Source organism: Pteropus medius, unplaced genomic scaffold, assembly GCF_902729225.1.
Source record: "Pteropus medius unplaced genomic scaffold, Ma_sr-lr_union100, whole genome shotgun sequence".
Lineage (NCBI taxonomy): Eukaryota > Metazoa > Chordata > Mammalia > Chiroptera > Pteropodidae > Pteropus > Pteropus medius.
In genome coordinates, this window is record NW_024349225.1 from 12,866,306 (window position 1) to 12,887,572 (window position 21,267).

The window sequence follows — 21,267 nt, forward strand, 5'->3', positions numbered from 1 at the left end:
GACAAGTGACTTATCGAGTTCAGACAGCTAGCAAGTGGCAGACCCAGGAGTATATCTCCTCCTCCAACATTCTGTTTTGGAGAAAGGGCCCTACCATTACTTGAGCCAAAAAGCTGAGTCTTCCTCGCTGAACAGATCCAGCATCCGCTTGAAACATCTAGAGACAGGAAAGCTCATGACTGCACTTTGTGACCTGTCCTGAGGAAGGCTTTAATTGTTGGGACTTCTGATCATCATAATGCATCCCATTGACATTAGCTCCTGAGGACTAGGGACTGTTTCTTATTCATCTCTGTACTCGATATAATAAAACGGTGACTCAAGAAAAGATGTGATAAATAAATTAAGAAATTGCTTTTTTCATATTGAGATTAAATGATTCCTTTAGTCATTAAAAAAAAACCTTGTCTCTCGCAGGCCCATCCTATTCAACTACGCTGTCACGTTCCGTTAACGAGCAGGAGGAAGAGTGAAAGATTAAGGTCACATCCCAGGAGACGGTCGGGGTGCAGGAGAGGCCTGCAGAGCTCTGGAAAGAAGTGCTGATCGGGGAAGAGGCGCGTGTGCTTCAGGGGACAGCTTGTGGCCTTGACCCAGGCCTCTGAGGGCAGCCCCGAACCCCGAATTCACCACTCGCCCCCTGCTCCCTGCTAATCTGGGTTTCCATCACTGCTGTTGGTCAGTTTTTACTGGACAAGCAGGAATCAAAGATAATGAGTATGTGTGTCTCTCTGTGTGTGTGTGTGTGTGTGTGTGTGTGTGTGTGTGTGTGTGTCTGTGTGTCTGTGTCTGTGTGTCTGTGTCTGTGTGTCTGGGACTGTGGTCTTTCTCCCACTTCCTCTTCTCCAGGCCACGGGACTGCACACACTGGTGAGTCCGCATCCTCACCTCCATGGTACTTAGCACACCAGGCATTCACATGCGTACTCTCAGAATATCCAAAACGACTACCTGGAACGCAGGCACTTTTATCCTTCAGAGGTGAAGAAACTTAGAGTCAGAGATGGTGAGTAGTTTGCCCAAAGTCACAAAGCTTTTGAGTGAATGGTCCAGGATTTAAAATAAGGCTTATCTGATGCCAAAGTTAGTGCTTTTCCTCTATGTATACTACTAATGACCGGTAAACCCAAGAGCTAACACAAACGTTACCGGCCGTAAAGAAGTCCTGCTGAGGACAGGGGCGTGGGGAGAAGAGCATTAAGCTAGAGTCAGCAGCCGAAGGTTAATTAAATGTCAGTGTCTACCTTGTTTGGTAAATGCTTTAACCCTTTTCAATTTCTTCACCTGAGGAAGATGGGAGAAAATACTAGCATCTGTCTCAAATAACTCTTACAAGGACGAAATGACTGAACACGTAGATATGACTAACACATATTAAACATCCACTTTCGAGTGTGAATTTTAATAAGCAATTCAAATACTCATTAAAGCACCTATTTGTACCATCTATTTCATTTGGATTGATCTGAACTCACTTCCAAACACTGCAGTATCTTCAAGTCTGTGGACAGAGTGGGGAGGCGAAAGGGCGGAGAACCTTCTGGGCGCTCCTAAAATCATCCAGGGCCCTGAAGCTATCAGAGCTCAGTCTTCCTCGGGCCCCAGGGTGCTACCTCCTCTCAGTGTTCTCTCCTCAGACTGACGGTTGAGGAGCCAGGCCTCCCCCCAGCAGAAAGCCAAAGGCACCTCTGTGAGAGCACCAAGTGGGCCACCAGGCTCGCGCCCCATAAACAGCGGCTAAATTTAAGGGAATTCCCAAGGGCCCTAACAACCGCCTCTAAGAGGACCCATTCTGCAGAACAGAGCAAGGCATGGGATGTCGCCATGCCCCAAGATGCAGATGCACGTGTGGGTGGTGAGGGTTTGGGGCACGGCTTCTTATCCGGGCCCCTCCTCTTTGTTCCAGAGCCCACCGGGCTGCAAAAGGACCCCCTAGGAAGGAAGTGCCGGGGTCTCCTGGTAATGCTGAGTGTGCCAGGAAGGGGCCTTGAATATCTCGTCACCTGGCCAGTAGGAGCTATTTAAGCTGAAGGTATATTAGGAAGAAACTGTCCTTTATGGATTTCATGGCTTTCTTGCTAACAGGTGATATTTACAGCCCCAAACTAGTACAATCAGAATTTCAGACTTCGGTTTACAATTTGAGGGAACAAAAAATTACCACCATCTATTTACGTAACTCTAGTGAGCGCCTTTTCTCCCCAACAGTTCAAAGTCTTTGGTAGTTACTACTTCATCGGCTCTTAAAAATTCAGAAATATTGTTACTGACTGGGGAAAGGCATTCCACGTGATCCGGAGGTCCTGCTGGGGCCGGACACCAGACTGGGGACATCCACTCAATGCACTGGCGTCCAAGGACTGCGGGGCTGGGGCCCTCCGCTGTGATTGCTGGGAGGGGACCTGGAGGGGACCACACCCTTCTGTCGGCCAAGCACACATGCGCTCCTTCATTTATGCACTCAGTGGTCATTCAGCAAGGGCCTTTTCCGCGGGCCGGACACTGCGCTCAGCCCTTGGTGGAAAGGGAGTTTTAAAGAAAGATAACTTTATAGGATGGGGTTATCACATTAAAGGGGACAGGAAGCCAGGCTGAAAATAAGGGGACAGGAAACCAAGAAGAGAAGTCAGCCACAGCCTATCGAGTGGCCCTGACAGAGCAACTGCATAGAGCATGTGTGTGACTTGACGAAACTCACACTTCACTGAAGGCAGAGCTGAGCGCCCTTGGGACGACTCCATGAGCCCAGCACGGCGAAGAGAAGCGGGGCTTTAGGAGGAAACGCACCTGCAATAAACCCTGGCTTTACCTTTGATCAGCTTAGAACGAAATGGAAATTTTCCCGTGGGAAAAAAAGAGAGAGAAAAAACACTTACTGGAAAATGAGGTTATTGAGATTAAAATATATGCCCTGGTTTCCATTTCCAACAAAATGGAGTATTAGAGATGAGGTTTTTCTCTCTCCCTTGAAACAACTGAAATATAAGGCAAAACAGACAAAACAATGGTTTTCAAGACATTAGACATCAGGCAACAAAGGACAGGGACCCCCGAGAGATGAGGAGTAATGAGGGGCGCCCCTGCCTGAGCCAGCTCGCTGCCTCGAGGGAGCGTCCAGCCCCTGGAACCAACATAGCCCGGTCAACTCTGTGAGCTGAAGACACACAGAGAAGAGCCATCGAGTGACCGGCGTTTGCAGGGCGGAGGGTCCCCTCGAGTGTACGGTAGAGGGCTGTAAAGGTTCAGGAACCTTCACACGGAGTCAGGAACGGTTCCTCCGTCCTGAGTGGAAACTCGCATGGCCCGTGCAGCGCTAGGCACAGCACTCAGAGTTCTCCCCTGGTAGCGGCCAAATAACCTTCACCAAACACTTCTAGGTGTTTCTGCCTAATGAAGCTTAAAAGCAAGACTCAAAAAAGCCAAACTGTTTCCAAGTAACTTAACTACGCCCTGAGCAAAGCTCAAGATTAGTTATAGGTGCATAAACACGTCTGGCACTGGAAAAGGTCAAACTCACGAGGTGCAGCCTACAACTGAATGCTAACAAGCGTGCAGAGAAGCAAACAAAAACCCACAATGAGAAAAAGATCGATATTTCAAAACCAACCACAAAAATACTCAGATGTTAGAATTAGACGAAGACACTGAAACAATTATTTTAACTGTACTTCACACGTTGAAGACGCTAGAGGAGGATTAAAAAACGTTTGCGATATATGCATAATATAAAAAGAACCAAATCGAACTTCGACAAATAAAACCTACGATACCTGGTGGGAAGAAATGGACTGGAAGCCTAGGGATGCAGATCCTAAGTCCTGGCCCTGCCCCTTCCCACGAGTGAATGACCTGCTATCAGTCCGGTCTATACTGGTAACTCATTGGCCGGCCTTGCCTACCATGGCTGTGCTGTGCCGGGGGAGGCACAATTTAAGACCATCACCAGCGTGGGGTTGAGGGTATACCTGGATCTTCCACATAATAACCCGAGGATGTGTTGGGTGGCCTAGCCCACTAAGAGGACCCTTTGTAGGACATTTTTCTGTTATCCGGTTTTCAAATGGCCTGGGGCTCATTCATTCTCTCAGTGGAGAAGCAGAGGCTGAGGTGGCCAAGAGAAAACACTTCCTTGTTAGGAGAGCACTGGGTATGCAAATAGTAAATTGGTGCTACCCCTGAAACTTAACTTGAAAATTGTACTTCGTGGCTTCTGTGAACTAACAGTATTCGGTGAGAAGTCAATCTAAATTTTCTGCAGGACTTGTTGGCACAGGTGCCTCGGAAATTAATAAATATAATCCACATAATAAGCATACCTTCCAGAAAAGCACCTGTCACATACTAATGAGGCTATTTTTTCACTTTTCATCACCAAGATAAGGCTCATCAGAACAGGAGCTTTTATTTTTACTTTTATTCAATTCAATTTCTAGCAGAATAGAACAGTGCCCGGCTCATGGAGGGCACTGAATAAATGTTTATCGAATAAAAGAATCGTCTAATAATATACTTGTGAGTTGACTCTGTATGTAATGCGTTGGAGAATTGCTCAATGTATGTCACCCTCTTTGATCAAAATAGGAGCACTTCATTGTGCCTAGCAACTTTCTGCAAATACCCTCACAATTCCTTATTCATTCCTTCATGTGGTCTACTAGCATCCTCAGGAGACTGCAGGAGATCCAAGTCTTATTTTAAAGAAGAAAGCTGGAAATCATTATTTCGGAGTTGGAAATTAAGTCTCAGCCGAACCAATATTATGACTACAGGATATTACTCTGTCAGCAGGGCAACAAACTGAGAGACTATCTTCTCAGCTTTTTTCCGGCCGCCACCAAACAGGGAGAAAAAAGTTTTTATGACTACATTGCCTAGATAAAAAAAAAAATGCATCACTATTCTATTAATTAGGTGTTTGTTTTTCTGCGCTTTTATTAAAGGAACTACCTTGTTTTGATGCTCTGGGTTTGCAGATACCTAAAGAGAAAAAAAAATCTAATGAATTCAAACCCTAAGCTCCACAAACTATTGCAAACCATTCCAGTTCTCTGGAGAAGAGACTCTGCAAAAACAACATGCTTCAAATGTTATCCCGTGGGATAACAAAACTACACTGTCTCCCTTTTTTGTCCTAGGAGATAATAACCAGATTTCTGAACCACCTTGTACATAGGTAAAAATCTCCCAAGACGACTGCCCGATCCTGATGCCTATACAGGAGCCACAAACTCAAGTGCCTGCAGGACCAGGCGTGGAAAGCGATCACATGGAGGCAGGTGGGGAGCAGTGGTGACTGTAGCCAACACGACCCACCCACAAGGGACAGACACTCACCAGTTCCAACCAAGTGTGAATGTGCATCCCACGTAGCCAAAGCTGCCAAGTTTAAAAAAAAAAGCCAAAACTTCAGATTTTATGTAAAACGTCCTGTGAGAGCTCAACCAAAGACAGCCGGAGGTAGCACATGGCCCAGAGTCCATCCGATGCGGGCAGCACAGACAAACCCTTGCAGGCAACATATTCATTTCCCGGGGCTGCCAAAGCAAATTACCATAAACCAGGAGTTTTAAACCAACAGAAATTTATTTTCTCACAATGAGAGGCCAGCGGTCCTCCATCAAGGTGCTGGCACGGTTGGTTCCTTCCACAGGCTCTGAGAGGAACTCGGTCCGCGGTGCCTCTTCCCTTACTTCCAGGGCTGGCAGTAGTCCCTGGCCGTCCTCGCCTGGTGGACATCGCCCCCAACTCTGCCCGTCTTCACGGAGCCTTCGCCCCGGCATGTGTCCCCACCTCTGCTTCCCCCTCTATCCTAAGGTCTTGTCTTCGCATTTAGGAAGGTCCTAACCCAGGGTGATTTTCTCTTGAGATGCTTAACTACACCTGCAAAAACCCTTTCTTCCCACTAAGGTCATATTCACAGATTATGGATATTTCTTTTTGGGGGGTGTCACTATTCAACGCACTACAGGCAGGTTTACCCCACAAAAAATATATCCAAATCCATTATTTCATCAATTTTTATTCTGCCAATCTTATTTTGTTTCCACCTACTTACTACTATGATAGAAATGACATATCCTGGGAGAAAATCTGACATGCCAGCTCAGGCCCAGATGCATATATGCTACATTTTTATTTCTTCTATGCTTCCTAGATTTATGCTCCTTCAGCTCCTATTAGCATGATCCATTGCTTTATTTCCCACCATTGTTTCTGAAATCAGGGATGTGGGGCGACAGGACCTCTGCCTTCACCTTGCCTGGAGGAAATGGTGCTCTCTCCACACAAGGGGAAGGACGAAGCTCGATGGGGAAACGGCAGAGCGGGTAGCGCTACTGGGTGGAGAGAGAGAAGCAGGCAAAGCAGGAGTCTATCCTCGGACATGAGAGGAAGCAGCAGGAAGTATGGTTCAGGTACAACAAACAGCTCCCTGACTCTGCTCTGCCCTCCCACCCGAATTTTCCAGATGTTCCGGAATGTAAATGTGATTTCTAGCGCCATCTACTGGGAGGCATAAGGACTTGCTCGCACCTGAGCTAGAAGAACAAAACTGTTCAGCCTTCCATCACTTCAGGAAGCAGGTTTCATTGGGACTGCAGCCCTTCCAGTCTGTTCCGACAAGGATCTAGGAAGACTCAGCCGACACCTGACCACTTTTGTACGCTCCCCACTTCACACGCACATGTTGAGACTGGCCTCCCAGCCGGGCAGTGAGCTCTGTGACAGCCGTGCCCCTCAGCACAAACATGGGATCCGGCACAGAAATCTCTCAAAAAAAAATTCCTATTGCATATAAGAGAGAAAAACTCATCTTGAGAATTTGACTTATGGACCGTTCCCTGTTGACAAATTAATGGGAACCAAACGGCACGATGCGCCACAGGGCAACTGGATTCCCTACAGTTTGCTCTCCTAGCCCTTGGGCTGGTGGGGCAGTGCTCGGCACACACTCTCGGTGCCCCGTGCGAGTGCGGAGTGGGGCTGTGCCACATGGAGAAAGTCACCCGTGCAGCAAGCTGTCATCCACTCAAAGGGCAAGGAGCTGAGGTGTGTGTGAATAATAAAAATATATGTTGGTCTCTGATTCCAGTTCCTGACATAGAGCTCCTAAAACGCCTCAGATTTCCTGGGCGATGGGAGCATCTTTTGTTCTAAGGAGGTGACCCCTGGTAGGCTCCCGGATGGGCGCTGGTCACCAGACAGACCAAGCCCTGATTACAAACTTGTGGCTTCCAGCCCCACCCCCCATCCTTCAGGGAAGGCAGAAGAGCTAGACATTGAGTTATTATTAATCCATCACGTCTACCTGACGGAGCATCCATAAAAATTTCAAGAGTATGGGTCCAGAAAGCTTTGAGGGGGAGTGAACACAGAAAGGTGCTAGGCGGCCGGTGTGCCCCCTCCTATACACCTTGCCCTGTGCATCCCTTCCATCTGGCTGTTCTTGAGTTGTAGCCTTTTACGATAAGCTGGTAACCTAAACGCTCTTCTGGAGTTCTGTGAGCACTCCAGCAAATCAGCAAACCCGAGGAGGGGGTCATAGGAACCTCTGATCTATAGCCAGTTGGTCAGAAGCACAGTAACAACCTGGACTTGCGATTCTGAGGTGGGCATCTGAAGTGGGAGGAGGGGGCAGGCTTGCGGGGTCTACGCTAACCCCAGCAGGTAGTATCAGCTTTGGATTGAACTGTACGACACCTAGCTGGTGTTGGAGAATTGCTTTGGTTTTGGGGAGGAAACCCACATATCTGGTATCAGAACGTTGAGTCTGAGTAAAGGCAAACGCAGCGTGCTTTTCCCAGGCAGCAGGAGGAGAGCATCGTCCAGAGAGAAGCCGGTAGCCACTGATGGGATATGGCAACTCCCTCTCCCTTCCCGACAGACACAGCCACTCAGAGCCTCTGCCTCGGAGGTCCTCAACACATAATCCCCTGGACAGCTTTTCAAAACTGATTCAAAGACTGCACCCACGACCAGTTAAATCAGAACCTCTGGGGGCGGGGCCCGGGCTTAAGCATTTTTAAGTTTCCCACATAGTGCACTATTAGTGGGCTTGTAAATTGGTGCAGCCACTATGGAAAACAGTATGGAGGCTCCTCGAAAACTTAAAAACAGCACTACCGTACGATCCAGCAATTCCACTTCTGGATATTTATCCAAAGAAAACAAAAACACTAATTCAAAAAGATATCTGCATCCCCATGTTCACTGCAGCATTATTTACAATAGCCAAGATAGGGAAGCAACCCGAGCGTCCATTGACAGGTGAATAGTTAATGAAGATGTGGCACATATATACAATAGGATATCACTCAGCCATAAAAAGATAAAATATTGCCATTTGCAACAACGTGGATGGACCTCAAGGGCGTTATGCTAAGTGAAATAAGTCAGACAGAAAAGGATGAAAACTGTCTGATTTCACTCATATGTGGGATGTCAAACGAAAAGGAAACACACAAAAGCAAACTCATAGACACAGACAACAGACTGTAGTTCCCAGAGGAGGAAGGAGGTGGAGAGAAGCTGAGATGGGAAAGGGGGTCACACATATGGTGATGGATGGAAACTAGACTTTGGTGGTGAACACGCTATAGTGCAAACAGATACTGAATTACGAAGTGATACACTTCAAACCTGCATGTCTTAACCGATGTCGTCTCAATTTTTAAAATTTAAAATTTTGTTTTTAAATAAATACAAGTCAAATGAAACCCCCCTCAAAAAAAAGTGAATAGCCCTCCAATGGGGAAGATGGGCCGACGGCATTACCTTTCCTCACAGCTCGGCAAGCACAGAAGGGGGTTAGACTAGGGTTTGAGTAAACGCCCTGAGTTGCCGCGTGTTCTGATGGACATACTGGTCCCCACTGGTACAAATCTTTGTAGGAAATTAAGGTAAACGCGGCCCAGCTGTAATTTCTGCCCATTGGTCTTCCTCGAGCCTTTGGAGACACAGGTATCAATCTCACTCTTCTTTTGTACCGTCTTTCAAAATTTTTAAGATGAGCGTCATCTCCCCGAGTGCTTCTTCCCACCTCCAAAGGCTTTTCTGCAGTGAACCTGGCTACTTCCTTGGACGGCTCTTAAGATGCAGTCGAGAGCCAGTCATCATTCTGGGAATGCCCTAGCTTGGCTGTGCCACCCGAGTGTGCCCCTCCGAGGTCTGCATAGCACTGCGGGGTGACCCAACTGCAGGTGTGACACAGGAAGTACCCTAACACCGCGTGAGCTTACAGATTAGACGCCAGCGGAGTATTCTCAAACTGAGGGTGACCTGACGAGATCGGCTCCCTTCACGCGGCCCCAGGGGAGACCCGCACCCCCTCTCTCCTCCTCAGGGGGCCGACCCAGTTTTTGTGAGGGTGACAACCTACCTTTGAAACATGCTTCACCCCGGGGCTAGAGTCCATTTTAAAGGGCCTGTGGAGAGAGAAGCCGAGGGCTGTATAGTGACAATGCCTATTTTCCACAGCACGGCTCGTCAAGTCAGACTTGGCATAACTGGGGGGTGAAATTCAAGCCAATCTCAGAACTGCTGTTTTAACAGTTTCAATAAATGGATAAGACTGATGCTTCTAGCTCAAGTGAGATTTGGGGTTAGATATCTTAGTTTGGGTTAAACTATCTTTTATCTCAAATTAAACGAGACCATGAATGTAAATCATTTTTTAAAATTCCTGGAAGACGTTAACTTTTATTACTAATCCATGAGCTTTGGCCATTCTCAAACATCTTTTTTTTTTTTTATGCCTACAGCACCTGGTCTTCCTAGGTGGTCTCCCATCCAAGCGCTAACCAGGCCCGACCCTGCTTAGCTTCCGAGACCAGACGAGACAGGGCACGTTCAAGGGTGGCGTGGCCGTGGACTCAAACATCTTTACTTCCACCACCACTCCTTACGCTGGGTCTGGCATGTAGCTGTCACTCCGTAAATGGGAGTGAAACAACACTAGAGACGAGCCGGCTAAGTCTGACACGCACAGTAATGGGCCGGTCACATCCACTCCTTCCACTGAGAAGGAAGCGGACAGCTCCAGCTACAAGGACTGGGAAGCTGAGACAAGCTGTGAAACAGTGGATTAGCAGGTTCTTAACACTAGGGACCATGGCGGCGGCACTTCCACCTGCGGAGAAACAGTGCGGATGGTCTCTCAAACCTGTCCCACGTCTACGAAGATCCTACGCTGTTTATAGTCTTTTGGCCCAGAAGCGAGGCCATTCCCACAGAGCCGACAGAAGAAAGCAAGCATGAGCCCGCGGTCACGTGTGACGGTGTCCATCCTAAGGTGCCCGTGCATTAGGGCGCTGGCGTCCGTCGGGGCTTCCGGCAGGGGTCCTACTCAAGGACACGGTGTAGGAGGCACAGGCGAACAACCGAGAGGTCCTGAAGAGGACAGGATGGGAAAACGTCTTTATTTTCCCAGATCGTCAGGCAACCTCAGCAAGCTGGAGGTCGCACGCAGTCGAGTATGAAACCAAGAAAAATACGCGGCTTGAAAGCACTGTGCTTTCTTCACTCTGGCCAGCTGCGAGCCCAAGGTCAGGCCAGCAGGAAGCCGGGAAGACTGCAAGGCCAGCGATCACACGATCTTCACAGTCTTGAGCATGTCTGACAGGACATACGTGTCGTCCCAACCCCTCCCTGGCTTCCTCAGGGTCTGCTCCAAGGCCCGGGCCATTTCCAACAGCTCTGGCGTGGCAAGTGTCTGCTCGGGGTGCAGCTGACAGAACAGGATCTCGTTCACTTCCCCCTCGATTCGCCGGACGTACAGAAGAGGGAACACCGCCTTGAGCCCACCCAGCACTGAGTCCTTTAGCCCCAAGTCTCGGCACACGAGGTTGAGGATAAAGACACCTGTAGGGTGGGAAGGAAAGAGTCAGAATGACCACAGATCAGGTGACATGTCGGAGACAAGGGTCAGCTCTGCGGAAAATACCAATTCCTGCCCCAGGGAGGCTGGTGGCCTAAGAAACGCACCGGCGGCAGCAGCAGCTGGCAGGGGACACACGGCACAAACGGAGAAACAGAAAAGCACGGGAACCACGTGCACCGTGAGGCGCCTTCAGCCTAATTCCCTGCTCGTCTGTGCCACTAACAAATGATGGTACCGTGGTCATTGCCTCAGTTTCCCAAAGAATTGCTTTGAGAAAGAAGTAATGAATGACCCTGAGAAAGAACGTACCGACCCCACAGGCACGCCATGTTCCTGCCATGCAGCATTTATCAGCCAGTGAGACAGTCCCGAGTATCTTGACTTGTGACAATTTAGGTTCTAAATCAACTGTTCACCACAATACCTGTCACCACATCAAAACACCTGGGAGGCCTGAGCACCTGGATTGAGCCGCAGCTTTCACAAGCCCGGGGGCTGGAGCCCCGGCTGTGACCTCGACAAGCCTCTTCACCTCGGTCCGCTCATCTGAAAATGGGCCGTGGTGACGATGAAATAACACGGTCCAGGGCGCGTGGGAAGAACTCGGCCGGCAGCCACGCCAGTGGGAACGGGAATTACTATCGCCACTTCGTAAAACCGAGTGGCGGCATCTGCGAAAGCTGAGCAGACGCGCCACCTGGGATCCAGCAGTGGCAACTCCACACGTCAGCCCGGCAGACCTGCAAACGCCTCGCCGAGAGGCTCCCGCGGGCACGCCAAGGGTGGCACTCCTTACGGAAGCTCCAAACAGGACACGCCACATACCAACGGCGGAACGGAGAAGCCGACACCGCTACGGTCACGCCATGCCGCTGCACAGCAACGACAGGAACCCTGGAGACGCAACGCCACGGCCGAATCTCACGGACATCACGTTCAGCGCAAGGCCACAGAAACTTAAAGGCCACAGTCCGTACGATTCCATTTACACGAAGAAAAATGGGCGAAACTAAGCTGTGCTGACAGGAGTCAGGGGAGCGGCTACCCCCGAGGGCAGGCTGGGCCACTGAAAGGAGGTAGGACTGGACACTGGAAAAACTGGAAATGTTCTGTCTGGTGCTAGTGAATGGGTATGTTCGACTTAAACTAACTGATCGAGCAACATGTTTATAATGCATTTTTCATTAAAAAGAAAAAAAAAATGTTTTCCAGGACCCATCCAGCCCCCAATCCCAACCTTTCGTTTCATACCTTTGGGAGTCAAGATGCTTTTGACCTTCTGCAGGAAGGGCTGGTCCACGAACGCTGGGGGGGGACAACTCATTCCCAGGGTGGGGTCCTTACTGTCTACGTCGAACATTATGACGTCGTAGCGAGGCCGTGCTGGGAAAGAGAAGCAACCGAGTTTTTGTCTGGGCTGGATAAAGCAATGCCATTTACATTCCCACATTTCATCTCTCCTGTGGCCTGTGGTGGGCGCAAGGGGCTGTCAGAAGGAGAACACGGAGGATGTGGTTCGCCTGTCAAGGGCACTGATGCCACCCTCCGGGGGAGTCATTGTCGGGGTTGTGCTGTGAGTACCCCCGTTAGGGACGAGGCCTCCACCTCATCTCCTCTGCATGATGACCAGCTGGTGAAAAGTTGTCTGTTGGCAGGACATGAAGCTTCCAAATACTTGGGGAGCCTGGGCCCCTGTCCTGACGCTGAGTTAAAAACCACACGGTGACAGGGAGCAGATGGGGAGGGGAAGAGGGAGCCCCTATTTTTCTTTAGCCCCCAGGTAATTCTAAATGCAGTCGGAGTTGAGGCCCGTTGATCCCAACAGGGCAGCTGTCCAAGCCTCTAAGGGCTGACCCAGAAAATGGCAACTTCAACTTAACTCGACATATGTTGCCTCCTAGGAGAAAATGTTCTCAGATCAAACTCAGTGTATCTTTTCTAGTTACTTGAACAATAGCTGGCTCAAAGAAATGATTTTGCTAAATGAGTGAGAAAATGAAGAACTGGATCCACTCTTTAATAACAGTCTCATTAATAACAGCATTTTACAAGTGGCCTGCAATACCACTGACTTATTTTTAGCAAACTTTGAGACCAAAATAATGATCACATAATAAATATTTACTTGGGCTACTGCATGCCCATCATTGTTCATAGCACACATCTAATTGTGGTTTCTTCGGAACAGAACATTCTGGCTCATGACAGTCCAAGGACAACAGTTGCAGCCTTGAGCCCTCCAATAATCAATCCGAAAGGTGCTGGTGGTTAGAGATCAAGGCTGCTGAGTCCCTATCACATGCCTGGCACTGTTTTAAATGCTTCACATGTATTAGCTGTCTCGAGCCTGAGCCCCAAGTGGCCCCAGCCTCAGAGACGAAATCTGTGAAACTCTAATGTGGTTCAGTTCAGTTTGCAATGAAAATAAGGCAGCATCTGTTTACCCCATCCCCAAATATCCTCATCCGGACACCAAACTGTCATCCTGGTTTGCCACGCCTTCCCAGACGGTACTCTAATCCAGCGAGGACAGAGCACCTGTTGTGGAATGAGCAGACCAGGAAGGGTGGGTGGCCCGAGACCCCAGGTTCACTCAGGACCGAACCAACCTGACATCTCCCTTTCTGCAGTTACCAGACTTCCCCCCGGGGAGCAGTGGCCTCAGGGTTTCTCGATCTCTGCACTACTGACATTTAGGTCAGGTAATTCACTGTCACCAGTGGCTGTCCTGTGTGTTGTAGGGGGTTTAGCAGCATCCTTCGTCTCTACCCACCAGATGCCAGAAGCGCCTCCACCCAATAGCGACAACCAAAAAAATGGCTGCAGATACTGCTAAATGTCCCCGAGGTTTAGAACCACCAGTGGACTGCAGTGGTGTCCTGCTCTACTTCTGGCTTCGCCTCTGGCTGGAAGATGCAGAAAAAACACCTTCTAACACAGACCTCAACTTTCCTTCCCCTCTTCCTCATCCAGCTACGGACTTCAGGTTTCCTGGGATGGAGACGGGGTGGCAAAGTGACAGGGTCAGAAGAGCAGCCCCTGGCGTGTCAGGGCCGACGGGGCAGGAAACAGTCCGTTTCACCTGCGGCTACACCCCAAGCCCCGCGCTGCGCAGAGCACGTGGCTGGCACTCTATGTGCTGAATAAACACGCCAACAAACCAACGGGGAAAGACGACGATGCTGCTGACGCCGCCCTCTTACAGATGAAGTCCAGAGGCCCTCGCAGGCCCAGAAACCGTGGCACATTCTTCCCTTGACACCCCTCCGATTCTTCAACAGCAGTACCTTCTCCTCCCGCCAGGCTGGTAATATAGTCCAGGCCGTCTGCAATGTGGACCTTCATCCGGCTGCTCTGGGAAAAGCCAAACCACTGGGTGGCCACTTCCAACATGGAGGGGTCGATCTCCACAGCATCGATGCAGGACTTTGGGAAATGATCGTGGACGAAGAGGGGGAGGCTGCCTCCGCCCAGGCCTACCACCAGCAATGCCAGGGGAGTCTCTGTAACAAAGGAATAAAGCGGCATTATACCATGTGCTCACTGGAAAGTTCGGTAGTAGCCTCGGGAGGGCAAAAGAGGGAGTCAGATTGTTGGCACTGCCCAGCAATTCAAAGTGAGGGATCTGGCTTCCCTGTCTCACCACAGAAATTTAAGAGTTAATTTGACATCTGAAACCTCAACCCCAGCCTCATAATCCCTCCTTTACCAGATTCAGAAGATGAACCTGTGTGTTATTCTTACGGCCCCTTAAAGATCCCAAAGCACTTGGCTGATATCACATCAAGAGTCCCCACCGTAAGCGTGATTAGACCCCTCTAAGAAACAGAAGGGACAACGGCCTACACCTGGTTCACAACCACAGGGCAGTACAGATGCGACGCCCTCCGTCCAGCTTTCCACTCACAGGCCGCAGCTGCCCTCTCGGCCACATCGCCAGGCCAGGGCAATCCATCCGAGTTCCAGAAATCACAGGAAAACAAGGCCCAAATTCTAGACCTAAGCACAGAGAAGCCACAGCAACCAGAGAGGGATGGAGGGAAGACGAGAAACAAGAAGGAATCACCAAAGGAGACAGACCTGAGGACTGAATACAAGAACCGAGCCTCCAGGGACACACATCAATGCCGACACGGGCCTAGAGGGCAGGTGTTTCCCTAAGACACACTCGGGGTCTCGGGGTGAAGACGGTTACAAGCGCAGACAGACACACGAACATTTCTGCTACCATGCTAGCCGATCCAAACCTGTCATTAGTGATAGGGCGATGACTGCACTACCTGTAATATGGATTTTTTAAAGTAAAAATTCAAGATAGAATTGCACCTGGCCTTCAAACAACACATTCCTGAAAAGCCAGGAATCCTCAAGTGCAAAGGTATTTCTCCAGACACATGACTGTCAAATGTTCCATCTGGTTACGTGGGTATAAACATGTGCAAAAACCCATCAAGCTGAATAGCTGAAGAATGTGTAGTTTACGTATCTCATTGCATGTATTCTATACCTTAATTTTTAAAATAAACAAGAAAACAATTTCGACATCAACACACAAGATTACAATCTGACTTTGGGGGAAGAGTTATTCGGATGGCCGTGAGCTTAGGAGTAAGAAAGACACGCGTGTGCATGCTTTCGTCGGCCTACAACCACCACTAGAAACTGCAAGGCAGCTGGCTCTGCCGGCTTCGGCGACCTCACGCGCTCCCCGCCGTGCAAGGCAGTGGCGACTCCCTCACCTAAGAGCATCTCCGGGTTTCTCAGCAAGGCCAGGCCGGCGACCATGGCTTTGTGGTGCTCACAGCACAGGTAGCTCTTATCGATGGCCTGCCCTGGGGCTGCGGGGAGGTCCTCGGGAGTGTCAGCAGGCCGCTGCTTCTTCCTGTCCTTCTTCCGTTTCTTCTGGGCTAAATGTGAGAAAGAGAGGGGGTACACGAATGAAGTCCTATGCTGAGAACGCTGCTCCTCGGACAGCAAGCCACACGAGCGACAGTGTGCTGCAGCTGGCTCGACCCTACTCAATTTAAACAATTTAAACCGATTGCTTAAAATGCAGGAATTGTGTGATCCAACTGACATGTTGGTGGCTTGAAACCTAGCCATGGCGGCCATTTTCATGCCACAGAAATTGGCAAACAGTACACGTCAGGACTGTATCTCCCCCAAAGAGATGGCTGCTAAACATTCAACACACACCAGTGGGGAGCAGAGTCGGAGAAGGAAAAAGGCAGACGCACCCGAAAGGCTGAGGAGTCCTGGTCCCTCTCCATGGAGAAACATTTATTCATAAACTTGTAGGAAAGGAGGACTTAAAGCTAATAATCACCCCCACTGTACAAGGACTTTAACTCTTTTAGCTCCTATGACGAGCCTGTAATTCCGATTATTGCCAGACGGAGAACCTGAGGATCCGAAGACAATAATTAGGCCCGGAATCAGCAGGCGGTGAGGCCAGGACTTAAACCTGGGACTGCCTGTCTCCGACGCCAGCATCATTCTACCGAACCACGCGGGCAGTAGGAATGAACAGAGGACAACTTCCTCGTCCTCCACTGCAGAAAGTTCTACTGAACAGCGCTGGCCTACGTGCCCTCTGAGGCACCCGCCAACTCCAAAGCCCGGGGAAGCAGGTGCCAAAGGGTGGCGCTGTGGAGTCAGGCAGGGCTGGCCCTATGGTCCATGTTTCTGCTCCCGGCGCTGAGGCCTGCCCAATTAATACATGGACACACGCGGAGCAACTTGCAGAACGGTGGCCTTCTCACTGCAGGCACTGAAGCGACGGTCACACTTATGTGGTAAGCCACTGCCCCTGCTCCTGGCTGTTTCACAGCCAGGCTCTGCTCGGGACACAGAGCACGACACACGTCTTTGCTCTGCTGCGGCCACTCACGCCCTAAGAGTCCAGAGGGGACGAGGAGAAGCCGCAGAGCCCCGCGCCTCTGGTCACCGGTATCCAGGTCTGTCCTACATCTCGGCCAAGCTCCCAGGTCCTTCTGACCACCCCAAAGCGACAGGCCATGCCACGTCCACTCGGGTCCCACCGCCAGGCCTCTGACGCCTCACCTCTGTGGGACACGTCCTTCAGCAACCGGGCTTCCGACTGCACCACGTTCCTGTTGCTAAGGAAGATCAGCCGCCGAAAGTAACGCCTGTCGTCCCCCTGCACATCCTCGATGACGTAGTCACCACTCAGGGGGCTGCAGTCTTGGTGCTGAACGGTCCGGATGCCAATGTCCCCACCCACAGACAGGAAGGGCACCTAAAGGGAAAGCAGGGATGTGGTCAGAACACCGGCTCGTTAGGGAGTCCAGGCCATCATAAGCCCTCCCCGCGTGTCCAGGAGGAACCCTCGCTCAAAGGTTCCGGGCAGGAACAACCCGAGGCCCGCCACTCTAGTAAAGTGCTTCTCAGGGCCCTCCGAGCAGATCGCAAAAGGTTTAATTCACCTTTCTGAAAACCAACTGATCCCCAAAACCATGAGTGACATGCAGCCGGTTCTCCTCAAGAAAAATGCGAGCTTCTCAACGGTAATCCTCGAAAGGACTCTCAACAGTCCAGAACAATTAAAGCCTGGGGGGACCCCCCAACCAGGAAGACTATGATTATGAGACGAAGAACGTGAACAGCGTAAGATAACAAAGTCCAGAGGAAACAAGCAGTCTGACGGAACGTGGAGAAACGCCTCCCTCCCCTCAGTTACGCCCACCTTTTCCTCCCTTTGTTCTAAACGGGAGGGAAAAATTAAAAGAAAAACACGTTTCCCCCCTAAACTTTTTCATTTCTCTTCCCAATCTTTACACCTATTTCTTTCTAAAGACCTCCCTGAGCAGTTAGTAATCACCAGACTTGCAGAGACACAGGCACTGGTGAGAGGAGGTCGCGAATGCAGACCCCACAGGAGGCGCCCTCCCAGGTGGACGCCAACCCCAGGGTCTGCCGGGAAGCATCAACCATTCACCAGAGAGCACAGGTCAGCCCAGCGAGCAGAACCCCAGGCTGGGGACCCGGGAGCCTGTTCTGTTCCGAGCTGTTACTGTAGCACCGAGCTTCCAGGTACCTTGGTTTCGCCCTCTATCAAGAGAGATAAAGTCTTTGCAGTACAGTCACCTGTCAAGTATCCTGTCTTATGGCCAGGATGGCAGAACACAGACGGTATCATCATTTTGGCAAAAATCTTGTTTCCTTCCCAGTAAAACACCGGATGGCAACGCTAATATCCTAAAAATCATGCTGAGCGACTGTTTCGGCCTTTTCCCATCCTACCCTCAGATAACGATGGTTCTAAGAAGCAAAATGGCCAAGGACGCCCTGTGCAAAAGTGGGGAAACACACACAGTCTGAGCAATCCGCAGAGCGAGAGCCGGAGTCTGCAAGGTGGACAGCACTTCCCTCACACTGTCTCCGCGGAGCCCGAGAGGCCCCCAGACACAGATGCCCCTGTGGTCTCAATCCGTGCCACCACGGCCGGGGGCCAGGGAACGAGATTTCTGGCCACTTAGCAGTGGCTGCTGACATGCCCTCCAGGAACAGACTAGGGTCACAGAGCTCATCCCAGCTCCTTCCAAGACACAGTCTGCCTTCCCGGTTGTTAAGGTGACTTCCCCAGAGACCCATGAAAGCTGCTGCCAGGGCTGTTACCTGCTGCTGGGCGGGCATCCCGGCCGGGGCCAGCTCCATGACTCTGGCCGACAGCTCGGCCTGGATGCTGTCCATGCCTTCGTACTGCTGACCTCGGTGAAGGGCCACTGTGATCAGCCTCCTGAAGCCGGCGCTGACCGCTAGCTGCTTCCGGCCCTCCTCCATGCCAAAAAGCCACTCAGTCTCCCGACCCTGGGGGACTAGAAACAGGCACTTGGTTACAGGGAGTCCTAGAGAGGATGTAACCCATGTGGCAGAGAGCCAGCCCTGCCCAGGCCCAGCATCCCTTCCAACTGTGACCCACTAAGGGGCCGTCAACTCCCCAGAGCACAAGGCCTAGAGCAAAGCAGCCATCAGACAGGGGCAGGACCAAGGGTCTGGAAGGGAAGGAGGCAGGTACCCGGTGCAAGGAAAGTAGCGATAATACTAACGCTTACTACGTGCCAGGCGTTATTCCAAGCAGTTTACGAATAGAAACAAATCGAACCTTCACAATAGCCCGGGATATGGGTGGCATTATTGTTCCCATCGTATAAATGAGGAAATTGAGACTCAGAAGTTACACTACTTGCCCGAGTTCACACAGCTAATTAATGGCAAACCCCGGCATCCAGCCCCAGACTCCATGCTCATGCCCAATGCACTCTTCGTTCCCACAGGTGGACAGTGGGGACTGCAAAATACTTGGGAAAAAGGCTCAGTTGTCAAATGACCAGCACGACCATATCAACACCTTGCATTTGTCTAAAATTTTCTACTTTTGAAAGCATTCCCTCCCAGTCTCTCTTCTGATGACTATTAAGGTAAATCTGGTATCATTTACCCTTCAATAACAATGCTAACGTTTAAAAAGCACTTATCGCGTGCCACGCACCGTCCCAGGTGCTTTTACACTTCTCACGACTACACAAGGTAGTTACGCTCTCATTTTACAGACGAGGAAACTGAAGCACAGAGAGAAATGTCACACCACCCGGAAGTGACTGGGCCAGGACTGGAATCCAAACAGTCTGGTTCCGGGGCTTTTTTTAGCCACTTCTCTGTGCTGCCTAAATTCAGCAGATGGACAGCAACTTCCACAACTCCCCCGGGGCCTTCCCAGGTCTCCCAGCACACAGACTGCAGAGCCCTGAGCATCTTTTCCAGTACTGTTACAAAGTAACTAACATCTCCACAGTGTGACTTCTCTTTCTCTGTTACTTCTCTCCCTTCCCTGACCACCCCATTCTCCCACCTCGTCAAGCCTTTGCAATGCAAGATGAGAAGAAACAAGCTTCGAATCTAAGCAGATAGCCAGGAGCCGTTGCTGTCCCTTCCTCTCGCCTTGGCTTGTCTAACCTCTGAAAAGTACCGTCCCCTGCGAGGTGGAACCAGCCAAGGCATACCCAGCCACCGAAGCCCCACCCCAGCCCCTCCAGGGAAGAGGGGGTCCAATTCCAACTCACTGATGAAAATGGCAAAATGATTGTCCCGCGATGGTTTCACAGTGGGGCTGTCCACCACGTGCAGGGTGTAGCGTGGCTCCCCCGTGTCCCCACTGCACAAGTCCAGGGACACATTCCCCAGCCCAGCCTTGCGGTACAGCTGGCTGCACAGCCAGGCATACTGCTGCCGCTCCCGCACCGCCTCAGCCAGCCGCTCGGCACTCTCCAGCCGCACAGGCTTGCCCTGCTCCTGAGCACACAGCTCAAAGATCTGAAGGGCGGGGCCGGGGACTGGCCTGAACTTGGTCATGATGAAGGCAAAGACAGGCAGAGGAAACCGAGGCTCTGCTTCCAACACCTGGTCCTGGCTGTTGGCCACCTGGTGCACCCTCACCATCCACCCCTCCCGAGAGAAGTGACCCACTGCTTTCTTCAGGACGTGAGCCTGAGCCAGGGAGATGCAGAGGTAGCGACCGCCCACCTGCAGGACACGGCCAACCTCAGCCAGCATCCTGTCCACCTGCTGCAGGGTCTTTTCCTCCTCATCTGTCAGGACAGCATCCAGGGTGCCCTTGTCCAACACCACCTGGAACGAGCCATCAAGAAACTCCATCTGTGTCATGTCCATCCTCAAGAAGCGCATCTGGGGCCGTCGGCTGGCATTGCGTTCCTTCATCTGCTCGATGACGACCTCGCTGATGTCGATATTCACTATATCCTGACAGCCCACGTCATACAGCTGCTCGCTTAGCTCTGAGTTACCGCATCCAATCACCAGCACCTGGGGGAAACCAACACGCTGGAGGTGACCAAGGCAAAGGAATGAGCTTCACGTGCTTCAAGGAATCAAGTCTCGCCTTGGCTGCTGCATGTTTTCAAAATGGGGAGATGATACTGTCACAGGAGACAGCACTACCACCGGGTTGAGTCTAGGCTCCATCTTGGAACACCAATGGTTACAGGACTCACGGTGAAAACCACATTCGGTGACAGTGCTAGTTATGGGAAAATAAGTTTTCTGTATTGCAGAAACAAACTACTCATGGTTGGTCTTTCCTCTGAAACAACCAATTACTCAAGAACTGACGGGAAGTCACAGAATCCAAATGCAATAGTTACAGTTGAAATCTATTTGTTTTACTGTTGAAAACCTAGTCTGGCATAATCCTATTCCCATCAGGCCCTTGGCTCCTCCTCATGATATTCTGCTATTTCCTGAGGCAAGCATAAACACAGGGTGTTGCCTCCCTCTGTGGAGCAATCTCCCACTGACCCTTCAAAATTCTGCCCCGATGTCACCATCTCTGGAAAAGCACGGTACAATGAGAA

General features: G+C 50.7%; 1 pseudogene; it reads right to left on the reverse strand.

The window, feature by feature from the left end:
- Window positions 1-9,749: 9,749 nt before the first annotated feature.
- Window positions 9,750-9,869, reverse strand: LOC120617813 (uncharacterized; annotated as a pseudogene).
- Window positions 9,870-21,267: the final 11,398 nt, after the last annotated feature.